The 14,387-nt window shown below is 40.2% G+C and overlaps 1 pseudogene; it reads right to left on the bottom strand.

Annotated features, from left to right (window-relative positions):
* Nucleotides 1-13,723: 13,723 nt before the first annotated feature.
* LOC116870054 lies at nucleotides 13,724-14,099 on the bottom strand (annotated as a pseudogene).
* Nucleotides 14,100-14,387: the final 288 nt, after the last annotated feature.

Raw genomic sequence — 14,387 nt, 5'->3', positions numbered from 1 at the left:
AATTGATTAAAGACTTGAATATGAAACCTTAAACCACAGAACTCCTAGAAGAACACGTGGGCTGTAAGCTCCTTAGTGTCAGTCTTGGCAATGATTTCTGAATCTGACATGGAAAGCAAAGGCAACAAAAGCAAACATAAATGAGTAGAACTACATTAAAACCCAAAAACTTCTGCACAACAAAGGCAATCCTAAATTTTTAAAATGCAAAGGCTACCTGTGGAATGGGAGAAAATGTTTGCAAATCATATATCTGAAAAGGGGGTGAAATCCTAAATATATAAAGAACTCCTGCAACTAAAGAAAAAACAATAAAACAAAACAATCTGATTAAAAAATGGGGAGAGGATCTGAGTAGACATTTTTTTACAAAGAAGACCTACAGATGGACAACAGCACATTTTTTCATGCCTAACATCACTCATTGTCCAGGAAATGCAAATCAAAGCCACAGTGAGAAATCACCTCCCAACTGTTAGAATGACTATTATCAAAAAGAGGAAATTACCAGTGTTGGTAAGGATGTGGAGAAAAGGAAACCCTTGTGCCTTGTCCGTGGAAATGTCAGTTGGTGCAGACACTGTAGGAAACCGTATGGAGGTTCCTCAAAAAATTAAAAAGAGAGCTACCATATGTTCCAGCATATGGGTATTTATCTGAAGAAAAATGAAAACGCTAATTAGAAAAAAATATATATGCTCCTCTATGTTCATTGCAACATTATTGACATTACCCAAGATACGGATACAGCCTAAGTGTCCACCAGTAGATGAATGGATAAAGAAGATTTGGTGTGTGTATATATGTGTGTGTGTGTGTGTGTGTGTGTGTGTACACACAGTGGAAACCTATATACTATTCAACCATAAAAATGAATGAAATCTTGGAATTTGTGAAAACATGGATGGACCTTGAGGGCATTATGTTAAGTGGAAGAAGTCTGACAGAGAATGACAAATACCATATAATTGTATTTGTATGTGGGTTCTAAAAAGACAAAACAACAAACAAAAGCAAGCTCAGAATATGCAGAACAGATTGGTGATTGCCTGAGGGAGATGGGGTGGGGAGTGGGCAAAATGAGTGAAAGGAGTCAAAAGTCCAACTTCTAGTAATAGAATAAGTAAGTCATGGAGGTGGGATATACAGCATCACAACTATTATCACGCTGTACTGCATGTTGGAAAGTTGCTAAGAGAGTTGATCTTCAAGGTCCTCATGACAAGAGAAATACTTGTAATGATGTGTGGTGATGGATGTTAACTAGACTTACAGTGATCATTCTGCAGTGTGTACAAACTGAATCATTATTCTGTGCACCTGAAACTAATATAATGTTATATATCAATTATATCTCAATAAAAAATGGTTAAAAAGAGGGCTCCCGGGTGGCTCAGTGGGTTAAACCTCTGCCTTCGGCTCAGGTCATGATCTCAGGGTCCTGGGATCGAGCCCCGCATCGGGCTCTCTGCTCAGCAGGGAGCCTGCTTCCTCCTCTCTCTTTGCCTGCCTCTCTGCCTACTCGTGATTTCTGTCTGTCAAATAAATAAAATAAAATCTTAAAAAAAAATGTTTGAAAAGAAAAACAGGCCCAAAAAAGCTGAGAGATTTTGTTTCTAGCAGACACATACTGTGAGAAAGATGAACAGTTCTTCAGGCTACGGGGACATAATCCCAAGTTACAAGCATGGAAGTATAGTAGGAGTGAACACCCAAGAAGGGGAAAATATATAAGAAAATGGACTATTTAAAGCTACCTTATGTCTTAGGAAGCTTACATATAGAACAAAAATACACGGCAACTATAGCACAGAGCGGGAGGGGTATGAATGTGGAGTAGAACTGCTGTAAATTTCTTGTCCTGCTTGAGAAGAGGACGGTAATAAGTCAAGATACATATGCAGATTTTTAGTGTAGTCACTAAACCATCTATCTATATATATAGATACATAAAATATATGTATACATAACAGATATATAAAAGAGATACAAATAGATATAATTAAAAACTAACAGAGGATATAAAATAGAATATTGAAAAATATTTGATTCAGAAGTGGGCAGAGGAGGAGAAGGGAACAAAGCAGAGACAGAACAAATAGAAAAGAAATAGTAAGATCACAGACTTAAAAGCAAACCAAATTAGTAATGACATTAAATATGAATGGACCAATCATTCTTATTAAAAGACCAAAATTACCAAATTGGCTTTTAAGAGGACGTGGCTATATGCTATTTACAAAAGATGCATTTTAAATAGAAGAATACAGACAAATTCAAAGTCAGTAAATGAATAGAGCTGTGCTCTAAATATTAACGAAAAGAAAGCTGAGAAAGCTGGTGTGCCTATATTAATGTGAAAGGGACTTTAAAGCAGAAATATTTCCTAGAGACAGACATTTCATAATAGTAAATGGGTCAGCGGAAAAACAACAAAAAAGTTGACTTGTGTACACCCAGTAACCTCGCTTTAAATTGTGTAAAACAAACACAGAATGACAGAACTGAAAACAAATTCAAAATCAAAGTTGGAGATTTTGACACCTCTGAGTAACTGGTAAATCAAAACAATAAAACATGAGTCAAGATATAAAAGATTTAACAACTCTGTCAACTAACTGGACCTAATTAACACAGCTAACAACAGTTCACCCCAAAACTGCAGAAACGTGATCCTTATCAAGAGAGATGAAATTGTATGTAATAAATTTGGTAATAAATGTAATATATAAATATATATAAATAACATAGGATATTATATTATATTACATATAATATAAATATATTTATATTATATATATTACATATAATATAAATATATATATTATATATAATATATTCATATATATTTATTAAGTAATATCCTATATTTATATTATTTATATATGATACTATCTATACTATCAATAATATAAATAAATGTAATAAATTTAACATGTAATAAATTTAGTAAATTTCAAAATGCCAAGGAACCTAGTGGTCAAAAAGAAAAAAATCCAGAAGAATAAAAACAAAGGTGGAGAATTGATTACAATACCAGATTTTAAGAGCTTCAGTAATTAACATAGTGTGGTATCAGTATTGGAGTAGACAAATTATAGGCCAAATGAACAGAACAGAGTGAGAAATACTCAGAGAATTACTTGATTCCTAACGAAGACACCACTGCAGTTCTGTGGGGGAAACGAGAGTGGGTTTCTTTGGTAACAAAAATGATGCCAAGATAATTGTATATTGACACGGTGAAAGAAAAAATGAACCTTGACCTCTATGTCATACCATATATAAAAAATAACTTATATATCATTGTTGTAAGTGTGCAGAGACCTAGGATATCTTAATAATCTTGGAGTAGGCAAAAATTTTTTTACAAAGGACATGAAAAAGCTAAGCATAAAAAACCCCAAATACTAATAGAAGATATTGATACAAGGAAGGATATATCCCACCCCCCCGACCTGTTTAAAAAATGGGCAAAACACTTGAACGTCCACTTGACAAGAGGCTATGCCAATGGCCATAAAGTATATGAAAAGATATGTATCAGGGAAATACAAAATACAATTGCAGTTAGAGCCTTCTATAGACCCACAAGAATGGGTCAAAATTTAAAAAAGTAACAGTACCAAGTGTTGACAGAAATGTGGAACGTCTGAAATTCTTACGTGTTTAGTGGGTATGTACACTGCTGCAATCAGTATGGAAAGTTGCCACTACTTTCTAAACTAATGTGCCCAGGAAATTCAACCCCAAACATATACTCAAAAAGAAATGAGGATATGTATATACGTATATCTCTCAACCCAGAGGCACATACAGGAATGTTCATACCCCAAACCTCGAAACAATCCACATGCTCAGGAACAGGGGAAAGAATAAATATCTCATGGAATTTTCATCTGATGAAATTTGACACAGAAACAAAAGGACAGACATTATGTTGAGCAAAAGAAGGTAAAAAAAGAGTGGTGCTGCATGATTCCATTTACCTATTTTTTATTATTTATTCATTTTTAAAGATTTTATTTATTTATTTGACAGAGCGAGAGCACAAGCAGGGGTAGGGGCAGGGAGAGGGAGAAGGCAGGCTCCCGGCTGAGCAGGGAACCTGATGTGGGGCTCGATCCTAAGACCCTGGGATCATGACCTGAGTTAAAGGCTTAACCAACTGAGCCACCCAGGTACCCCACGTGATTCTATTTATATGAAACTCATAAACAGGCAAATATAATTGTAGGTGATAGAAATTAGGAAAGTGGGTATCTGTCATTGAAGGGTTGACTGGAAATGGCCATGAGAAAACTTTCCAGAATACTTGAAATATTCAAATTGTTAAGTAATGCTTGCATGGCGGTATACCTAAATAGAATTTAACTAAAGATCATGCTGTGTATGTCTTTAGTGTGTGTAGCAACTTGGAGAAAGACAAAGATATTTAAAGGAACCCACTCTTCAATACTTTAAAGCAGGAGTCCGCTAACATTATCTGTCAAGGGCCAGATGGCGGATGTTTTAGGCTTTCAGGTCATTTTCTCTGTTATAACTGTGTGAATCTGATGCTCTGCCAAAGCAGATAGAGACAACAGGTAAATAAGTGACCACGGCTGTGTTCTGTTAAACTCAGTTTACAAAAATCAGTTTACCAACTCCTGCTTTAAAACAATAATAAGTTTACACACACCCCCCGTTACAATAAGTCACAAAATACAAATCCTTCTTCTGTAATAGGTAATTATCATAGTAAACTGTCTTATGACCTAAATATAATATAATTTTTTTTAAGATTTAAAAAAATTGGGGGCACCTGGGTAGTTCAGTTGATTAAGCATCTGCTTTCCACTCTGGTTATGTTCCCAGGGTGTGGGATCGAGCCCCAGGTCAGGTCTCTGCTCAGTAGGGAGCCTGCTTCCCCCTCTCCCTCTGCCTGCCTCTCTGCTTACTTATGCTTTCTCTATTTGTCAAATGAATAAAATCTTAAAGATCAAAATCTTAAGATTTTAAATCCTTTTTAAGTCTTAAGATTTAAATCTTAAAGATTAAAAAAATATTGTTTTTAAGTAATCTCTACACCCAACTTGGGGCTGGAACTCACAACCCAGAGATCAGGGGTTACACAGTCCACTGCCTGAGCCAGCCAGGCACCGCATTGTGATGGTTTTTGAAGTACTGAGAGTAAGGCATGTGTTTGTTTTGGTAAAGATGAAAAGAGATGCCAAGTAATCATTCCAAAGTAATTGCAAAATATCTCTCCCACCTCTCTTTCTTTCCTGTACATTGTCCTGTCTTTCCTACTGAATCAGGAATGAATTTTCCCTCTGTGTTAGTTTAACAAATCCTTCTGGGACCCTCATTATACAATACCTACTGTGTCGGGAGCTCAGATAGAGTGAATATCAAACTGTATATGGTTCCTGGCCCTCAAGGAACTGTCTGGTGAGAGTCAGAAACAAGCAAATCCACAGAGAAATAAGTACTATGTAGGTGGGGTAAAGAAAAAGAAATTGGCAAGTTAGAAAGAATGGAAAGGGCATAACTTATTTTTATTTTTTTTTTAAAGATTTTGTTTATTTGACAGAGACAGTGAGAGAGGGAAGACAAGCAGGGGGAGAGGGAGAGAGAGAAGCAGGCTCCCCGCTGAGCAGGGAGCCTGACGTGGGGCTCAATCCTGGGACTCCGGGATCATGACCTGAGCCAAAGGCAGACACTTAGCTATTGAGCCACCCAGGTGCCCTGTAAGTGCATAATTTAAAGATGGAGTTGACCAAGCGGACTTTTCCAAGATGGGGTCATCCAATGGTAGGCCTAAAGAATGAACAGAATTCATCTACATGAATGGTGAGGAACATGGGGGATGGAGGGAGAGCACATCCTGTAGAGACAACAGATGGGGCCAGGGCTAGAGAAAGGAGAGCTTAGGGCATGAAGCTAGTAGACCTAGCATGCAATGAGCAAGAAGGCAAGTGGCAGAGAGGAAAATGAAGTGGTGGGTAGGGCCCAGACCATGCAAGGTACTAAGTTATATGAAGGAGTTCAGATTTTATTCCAAATTCAGTGAGAAGTCATGGACTAGTTTTAAGTAAATGACTGACATGGCCTGATTAACATTTTTAAGATTTTTTCTTTAAGTAATCTCTACACCCGTTGTGGGGCTCGAATTTACTTCCCTGAGATCAAGAGTCACATGCTTCACCAACTGAGCCAGCCAGGTGCCCCAACCTGATTAATATTTTAAAATTATCCCTCTAGGGGGCGCCTGGGTGGCTCAGTGGGTTAAGCCTCTGCCTTCCGTTCAGGTTATGATCTCAGGATTCTGGGATCGAGCCCTGCATTGGGCTCTCTGCTCAGCCGGGAGCCTGCTTCTCCCCCTCTCTCTGCCTGCCTCTCTGCCTACTTGTGATCTCTCTCTGTCAAATAAATAAATTCTTTAAAAAAAAAAATCCCTCTAGCTGCTCTGTGGAGAATTCATGGGGAGGACACTAAGATGGCAGGGACGTAGTGTTGTGGTGACCCAGTCTAGAGATGATGGTGGTGGTTTGGGTAGGAGGAGAGAAGGAGAGAAGTGAATGGTTTGTGATATATTTTGGGGATAAAATTGATAGAATGTCCTAATGGACTCTTGGGGAGATGAGGGAAAAAAAGAATTGGGATTAGGGAAGTACAAAATAATCATTTAGGGAGTGATCAGCTGAGTTTATTAGAGATACATAATTAGATTGCTAAGCAGTGTTTAGGTTGGAGACATCGACTTTTCATTTATACCAATCAGTTCTGTCATGTGTTTTCTTCAGTTTGGGTGAGAACAGATAGATGGTTGGGTTCATCTTGGGTGGGGTTTGGTGTGTTTGACAGCGGGGTGCGGTGGGGGAAGAGAAGCATGGCCGTGGCTATAGTGTGTGCAAAGGAGTTACCATAATGAGGGTGACTCTAAGTATCCAGGTACATGAAGAAGTAAAGGCAGGTGGGTCTGATGGGCAAAGAGAAAGCCAAGGGGTTATGGATTGGAAGTCTTCATGAGATGAAAGGTGGTGGAAGGGCAGGGGGATGGATTGAATAAGTTGAAAAAAAAAATAGCTTTATTAGAGAGTGGGATGTCTGATTTCTGATTTTATAAGTTGCTGAGGTAGGGAGTCAGTGAACCAGTAGCTCAGCATCTTGGGTGGGTCATCAGATATACGTTGACGTTGTCTAATATGAGGACAGACGTTAAGGTGGACTGGGACTCCGCTGCTGAAATCTCAGGGGAATGAAGAGAAGTGACATGTGACGCAGATGACAGTGACGAGGAGGGAAGTGTGATTCAGCTGAATGTAGGAGTCTCAAAAGAGAGGGGATAGTTACAGGAGGAAGCAGGTTCAACGTCTGCAAGTCGGCAAACGTTGATCCAGCCGCCAAACTTGAGGTGAGAATAAGCAGTTTCCGCTTAAGAGGCTGGGGTGGGGGAGGGGATGCTGTTCTCAGACAGCCCTTGGGTTTCACTGAGGCAGAGACGGGGAGAGGGTGTGGAGAGCAGAGGTGAAGGACACTAGAAAGTTGGCTGAGCACAGAGCAGACCTTCCAAGGGCACAGTGAAGTCCAGAGTTGGGTCACATGGAGTGCGGGTGTCGATAAAGGGTTTCTGGAGGGGCTTTGCAGCTGGTGATGAATCACTGGGAGATTCTTAGCTCTTGGAAGGAGGTGGGCACTTAGCCCAACACTGAAGTGCTTTTTGTTTTGTCATTGTTGTGTTGTTTTTTTTTAACAACAAATTTGGTAACCATTTGGGTCTTTCTCCTCTTAAAGTTCTCTTTTCATTTCAAAGTTGATAATTAAAATGCACAACAAATGAACGAGTGCAGAATTTTTGCTTGGGATGATGAAAGTGTTCGAGAAATGGATGATGGTGGTAGTTGCACAACACTGCGACTGTACTTCATGCCACCGAATTATACACTGAAAAAATAGTTAAAATTGGTGAATTGTATATTTTGTATGTTTTACCACACACATCAAAAAACCCCATGCAACATTTAGTAAAGGTTGTAAATGTGCAGCCTGTTGGCTAAATCTGCTTTCAGACACATTTTCCTTGGCCTCAGATTGTTCTGGCTATCGTGTGTGGACAAAAAAATGAGATTAGTTTCTAACATTTAGAATCTGGAGATTTTGTATAAACCCTTCGAGAACGGGGCTGCCCCATAACTGGAGACACACATTCCTACTTGGATATAACCTGTTGGAGCCAAAGAAGGCCTGGCCCCCCCTCTTCCTAGCGCCCCCTTCCTAGCCCGTACCTCCACCACCTACACCGTGCTCTTACCAGCACTGAGGTCTAAGCTCTCCTGTCGTTCAGCCTGGTGCCTGCCCCGTTGCTTCTCTTTTGACAATTCACGGAATGGCCAAATTGTTTTAAAGCTCAGCCTCTACAAAGATGAGCAAATAAAAAGTAGACTGAGCAGGGCTTTGTGTTTCAAGAAAAGTAGGAGAAAACGTTTCTTGGTGGAAATGAAGCTGCTGTTTAATGTGTAAACAAAGTACGTCCCAAGAATACAATCTGGCCAACGCTGGTTATTTTTATTACCTGTCCAACTCCTGAGGGTGGCCGTGTTTGCCTCCCTGATTTATGAAAACTGTGTTATTACTTTAAGTTTTAAATAATTTGTGTAAAGCAGACAACGTAACACAATCTGAAGGTCATAGAAAATCTCCCAATTTTCAGGACTTTAACCAATAAAAGTATTACAGCTTTGAGACTTTTGAGAACATCTGTGAGGTATTCATTAATTTGTGGATTAAACTACTGTTCTCAATATTTGCTCCTACGAAAACGGTGTTACATTTTCTGGTGTGTGTGTGAAAGAGAGAAAGGTGTCACGTAGATCTCTCTTACTCATTGGCACATAAATGCATTGTTTGTGCCAAATCAGTCAGTGGAGATGAGAACATTAAATCATTGTGTGTCAACATTGCTGCGAACAAAAAAAGTTCTAGTACACAAAGTGGGCACGTACCATCACCAGAAAAAGTGCACTGGCTTCTTTTTGACAGTAAAAATATAGTAAACACCAGTATTCTGGCACTATGATTGATCTAGTCTAAAATACCCTTATACTTCTAAATTTACATACAAGTCAGGTTGACTTTTTTTTTTTTTTTTCGTTCTCTTCCTTTTGGATGAACTTAACTTTTGGACCTCTTTGCTTGGTAATCACAGTACACTGAATTACCCTATCACTGGGTGAGAGTTGAAAATGACACTTAATGAGCATGAAAATATCCAATTTCTACTTAGAAAGGGAGGGTTTCGCCAGGACCTGTCAGCCACAGGCTGACATCTCTTGGTGTACTGGGACATTAAGGAATATACCCAAGACCCAGGCTAAGCCGTGTAAAAGCATGAAGGGTGTATCCGTTACCTAGAGTGGCTGTAACAAAATACTACCAACAGATTGAACCACAGAAATCTGTTCTCCGTCATGCTTCTGGATGCTGGAAATCTGTAATCCAGATGGCAGCAAGGCCATGCTGTGTCTGAAGGCTCTGGGGTAGCATCTGTTCTATGCTTTTCTCTTCCCTTCTGGTGTCACCAGCAAACCTTGGCCTCCCTTGGCTTATAAACCCCACTCCCATCTCGGCCTCCATCGCCACGCCGTGGTCTCCCAGTGGGTCTCTATGTCTCTTCTCTTTTTATAAAGACAACAGGCATATTGGCATAGGGCCCACCCAAATGACCTCTTAATGGTATTACGTCTGCAAAGACCCTGTTTCCAAACGAGGTCACACGGACAGGAACCAGGGCTTAGGACTTCAGTGTATCTTTTTGGAGAACACAATCCAACCCATAACAGAGGGACAGAACAGTGGACAGACCACGATCATGAATTAACTCTTTTGTTAGACTCTGGCCCAGCCGTATCCCATAACAGCCGTGGCTGCCTTTCTTTATTCCCCTGAGCCAGCTCTGGCTTCTTTCTATTCCAGCAGACTAATCAATGTATGTCAACTGTCATCCATTGACACAGGTTCCTCCCTTATGCATGCTCTCCCCTTGCCTCAAACCCTGGAAACAGAATGCTCTGCGTGGAAGCTGGAACACCATTCCCACGGACATCTGCCATCCGTCATTTCCCTGATCTTTAATTCCTCCCCTGTGCTGCGTACATTTTCTATTGTCTTCACTTACACACCGTGCAGCTCCCTTGCCCGATCTTCGTTCTCGTTCACCCAACTGTTGAAACCCAGCCTTGAGTACGTCCAGCTCTTCAGTCTCTGGGCCACTGAGCACAGCTTACCTCGCTGCCTTGCTCTCAGTTCTCTCCAGAGACGCTTCATGCCACCCACAAGCTCCTCACAACTGGGGCATCCCCGATTTCGCCTTACTCACATCTTTCTCTTCAACTCTTTTTTTTTTTTAAGATTTTATTTATTTATTTGATAGAGATCACAAGTAGGCAGAGAGGCAGACAGAGAGAAAGGGAGCAGAGAGCCCGACTCGGGGTTCGATCCCAGGACCCTGGGATCAAGACCTGAGCTGAAGGCAGACACTTTAACCCACTGAGCCACCCAGGCACCCCTTCTCTTCAACTCTTAATTCATGGAGAAAATGCACAGGTACTTTTCTAATTTCATGCCACCAAATTTCAAATTAGCCTGGATAGGGACCGGCCACATTTCTCTTTCCCATTTGCAACAAAGGAAGCTAAGTCCATGCAGGTCAGAAGCCTCCTCACCCCACCTTTTCCACCCCCATCTCTGGATTCAGTCTCTTTCTGGCCTCTAAAGATTCCTATGCCTTTCTAGCATTTCTGCTGCACCTCTGATCTCCATCTCTTTCATTTGCTCTTTCCCAGTGACATTGGAAGAGTCTCTTCCATTTTCTATTAACAAACGATCCTTCTTTCACCTGGAAGTCCTCCCTTAACCTGATATTCACTTTTGTTTTTAAAAACTCATTACAATATGCTTTATTTATATGATCTTTTACAGGTACTTACCTTCAGTTTCTCTTGCTTTCTCAGTAGCACGTGACACATTTTTTGCTCTCTATTTGATGGCTTCCAGACACCTAGAACTTGTGGTTTTCCTTGTAACTCGCTGATGTGTCGTCTTATTCTTCTGTTTCTCTTTCTCTCACTGCCCCATAAATATGGTGTTTAGCGTCTGCCCTTGGCCATCTTTGTTCCTCACTCCATGGGATTTCCCATGAGATTTCTGCCACACTCATGAATTCACGTGATGACAATTTCGGATCTATAAGTCTAGATCAGACTGCTCCCCACAGACTCCCATTCACATAGCCAACTGTCTACCAGACAACTTCACTTAGACATTCTATGGACACCTCAAACGTACCATGTCAAAAATTCAACTCATACTCTCTACTCCCCAGCACCCCTTTATCTTGCCTTAACCCCTGGGTTTCCCATCTCATCGAACCTTGACCCCATTTACCCCCACCAGAGACTGGGTGTCATCTGTAGCACATATCCTTTTGTCCTTACCACTCGAGGTGCTCCTCCTTGTTTCCAGTGGCCTGTGTCTGTGTGGGTTCTTGTTGTTGTTGTTGTTGTTGTTTAGTTTTGTGTGAGGAAAGCAAACCTTTTAGGAAGCAATGGAAACTGTTCTGCCTTGAACAGAGCAGACTGGAAACGTTGGGTCAATGACTCATGGGACTTGGCTTATAAATTCCCCAACTCCTCAATCTCTTGGGTGAGATCTCTTGGCATTTGTTTTATATCATTTCTTTTTCAGATTTCATTTATTTCTTTGTCAGAGAGAGGGAGAGAATAAGTAGGGGGAGCAGCAGGCAGAGAGAGAAACAAGCTCCCTGCTGAGCAAGGAGCCCAATGTGGGACTCAATCCTAAGGCGCTGGGATCAGGATCTGAGCCGAAGGCAGACATCTAACTGACTGAGCCATCCAGGTGCTCTCATTGTATATAATTCCCTAGGGTTTGTTCATGAATTCATGGTACAGTTGGCTTGATTAACCACTCTTTCTTGGCTGCCTTCCCTTCTCCGTATCACTTCCTCTCTTTCCTACACATATTCCCTGCCCTCAAATGAACTCCTTGTTCTTGATCCTTCCTTTAAGTCTGTTTCTGGAGGAAACCAAAGAAAGACATCATCCTTCTTTCTACTCCTTTCTTTCCTATTACCAAATTCTTTTATTTCTGCTTCACAATTGTCTTGAGAAGCTGACGTTACTCCAGCCCCAATGCCACTAGCCCGATGCTCGCATGCCATCATCTCTAGCCTGGATCACTGCAATGGCCTCCTACCTGCTCCCTTCAGTATTGTCTCCCGCCAACCCTTCCTCTTCCTTCCAGCAGTGATCTTTCCAATATGCAAATCTGCTAAAATCAAGGCGTAAACTTCTCAGGTGTCAACTTAGAATTGAGAAGCTGTCCTGGAGAATATTCCAGAGCCCTATTAAAAGGAGCACCCTGTCATTTCCCTGTTACAGCACTTCTCGCCCTGAACAGGAACTATCTGTTCACTCAGCTGGATTCCTCACCAGACTGTAGCCTCTTTCAGGAGAGGAACATTGTATTTGTCTTTCTCTTCTTTTCTTTTCCCTTTCTCTCCTATCTTTGTTGTTGCATTCCTAGATTGTAACTCCACGTTATAGTTAGTCTAACTAAAGTTTGTCAGTTTTGTTTATCTTTACAAGAAGCTAGCTCTTAATTTTATAAATCATTTCTATGATTTTTCTGGTCTCTGTGTAATTTATTTCTGCTCTCATCTTTATATTTTCTTCTTTCTGGTAACTTTGGATTTTCTTCTTTTTCTAGTTCCTAGAGGTATAAAGTTAGGTTGTTTGTTTGAGACCTTTCTTTTCTTCATGTAGGCATTTATTGCTATAAACTTCCCTCTTAGAACTGTTTTATTACATCTCATCAGTTTTGGTAATTTGTGTTTCCATTTTCATGTATTTCAAGGTATTTTTGATTTCTCTTTTGATTTCTTATTTGACCCAGTATTTCCTTATTGATTTTCTGCTTGGATGACCTGTCCAGTATTGAAAGTTGTGTATTGAATTCCCCTACTAGTATTGTATTGTTTTCTGTATCTCTCTTTAAATATATTAGTATTTGTTTCATATATTTAGCTGCTCCCGTGTTGGACACCCATATATTTACAATTGTAATAACCTCTTGAATTGACCCCTTTAATATTATATAATGACCTACTTTTGTCTTATTACAGTTTTGACTTAAAGTCTACTTTATTTGATATACATAGAGCTATTTCTGGGCTCTTTAGGTTTTCATTTGCATGGAATGTCTTTTTCCAACCCTTCACTTCACTTTGAACCTGTGTGTTTCCTTAAAGCTGAAGTGAGTATCTTGTAGGCAGCAGATGGTTGGGGTCTTTTTCTTCCTTTTTTTTTTTTTTTAAACCCGTTCAGCCACTGTATGTCTTTTGATTAGAGAATTGAATCCATTTATATTTAGTGTATATTAGTGTATATATAGTGTAAGTAAGGGCTTACTAATGCCATCTTATTGACTGTTTTTTGGCTGTCTTTGTAGTTCTTTTGAACCTTTCTTTCTTGCTGTCGTTGTGAATTAATGATTTTCCATAGTGGCATGCTTTGATTCCCTTCTGTTTACATTTATGTATCGATTACAGGTTTTTGCTTTCTGGTTACTATGAGGCTTACATAACATCTTATCATTGTAATAGGCTATTTTAAGTGGATAGCAACTTAGTTTTTGTTTTTTTGTTTTTTGCAGTTTTATATCTTTATTTGATGGTCAGTGAGTAGTTCTCATCCACATTAAGTGTCTGTAGATTTTTGAAAATGGTTACAGGTACATAGGTAACTAATGTATAGAGTTTGTTTGGTGAATCTTTATCCTTGTTACATTTTTTGGACATGGATATGGTATGGAACATTCCTTATGCCTTTGGGCCAGACAGCTTTGTTGAGCCTGGTGTCAGTGTGCACATCTGGAGTTCCCACCTCCCTCATGGCAAAGTGCCCGATCTCTTTGAGTGCTAGATAGGGCACGCTTCTTGAAGCCCACTCTGTGGATGTGCTTGTGGATAGTGATGGTGAATTCTCTGGTCACTACCTCAAACAGCCCTTCTTCTTGCCACCCTTTTTAGTAGGAGCCATTCTGTTGGGCCCAGGTTGGAGAGGAAAGAAAGATAGAAATTTAAATTAGATTGTGGGGCGCCTGGGTGGTTCAGTTGGTTAGGTGTCTACCTTCAGCTCAGGTCATGATCCTGGGATCAAGTCCCAAGTTGGGCCCCTGTTCAATGGGGAACCTGCTTCTCCCTCTCCCTCAAACCCTCCCCCCTACTCATGCTGTCTCTCTCTCAAATAAGTAAATCTTTTTTTAACGATTTTATTTATTTATTTGACAGACAGAGATCACAGTAGGCAGAGAGGCAGACAGAGAAA

This window comes from Lontra canadensis, unplaced genomic scaffold (genome assembly GCF_010015895.1).
Source record: "Lontra canadensis isolate GAN:19392208 unplaced genomic scaffold, GSC_riverotter_1.0 scaffold21, whole genome shotgun sequence".
NCBI classification, from domain to species: domain Eukaryota; kingdom Metazoa; phylum Chordata; class Mammalia; order Carnivora; family Mustelidae; genus Lontra; species Lontra canadensis.
Note: the sequence above shows the minus strand (reverse complement) of the source record. Positions and strands in the feature narration are given on the sequence as shown.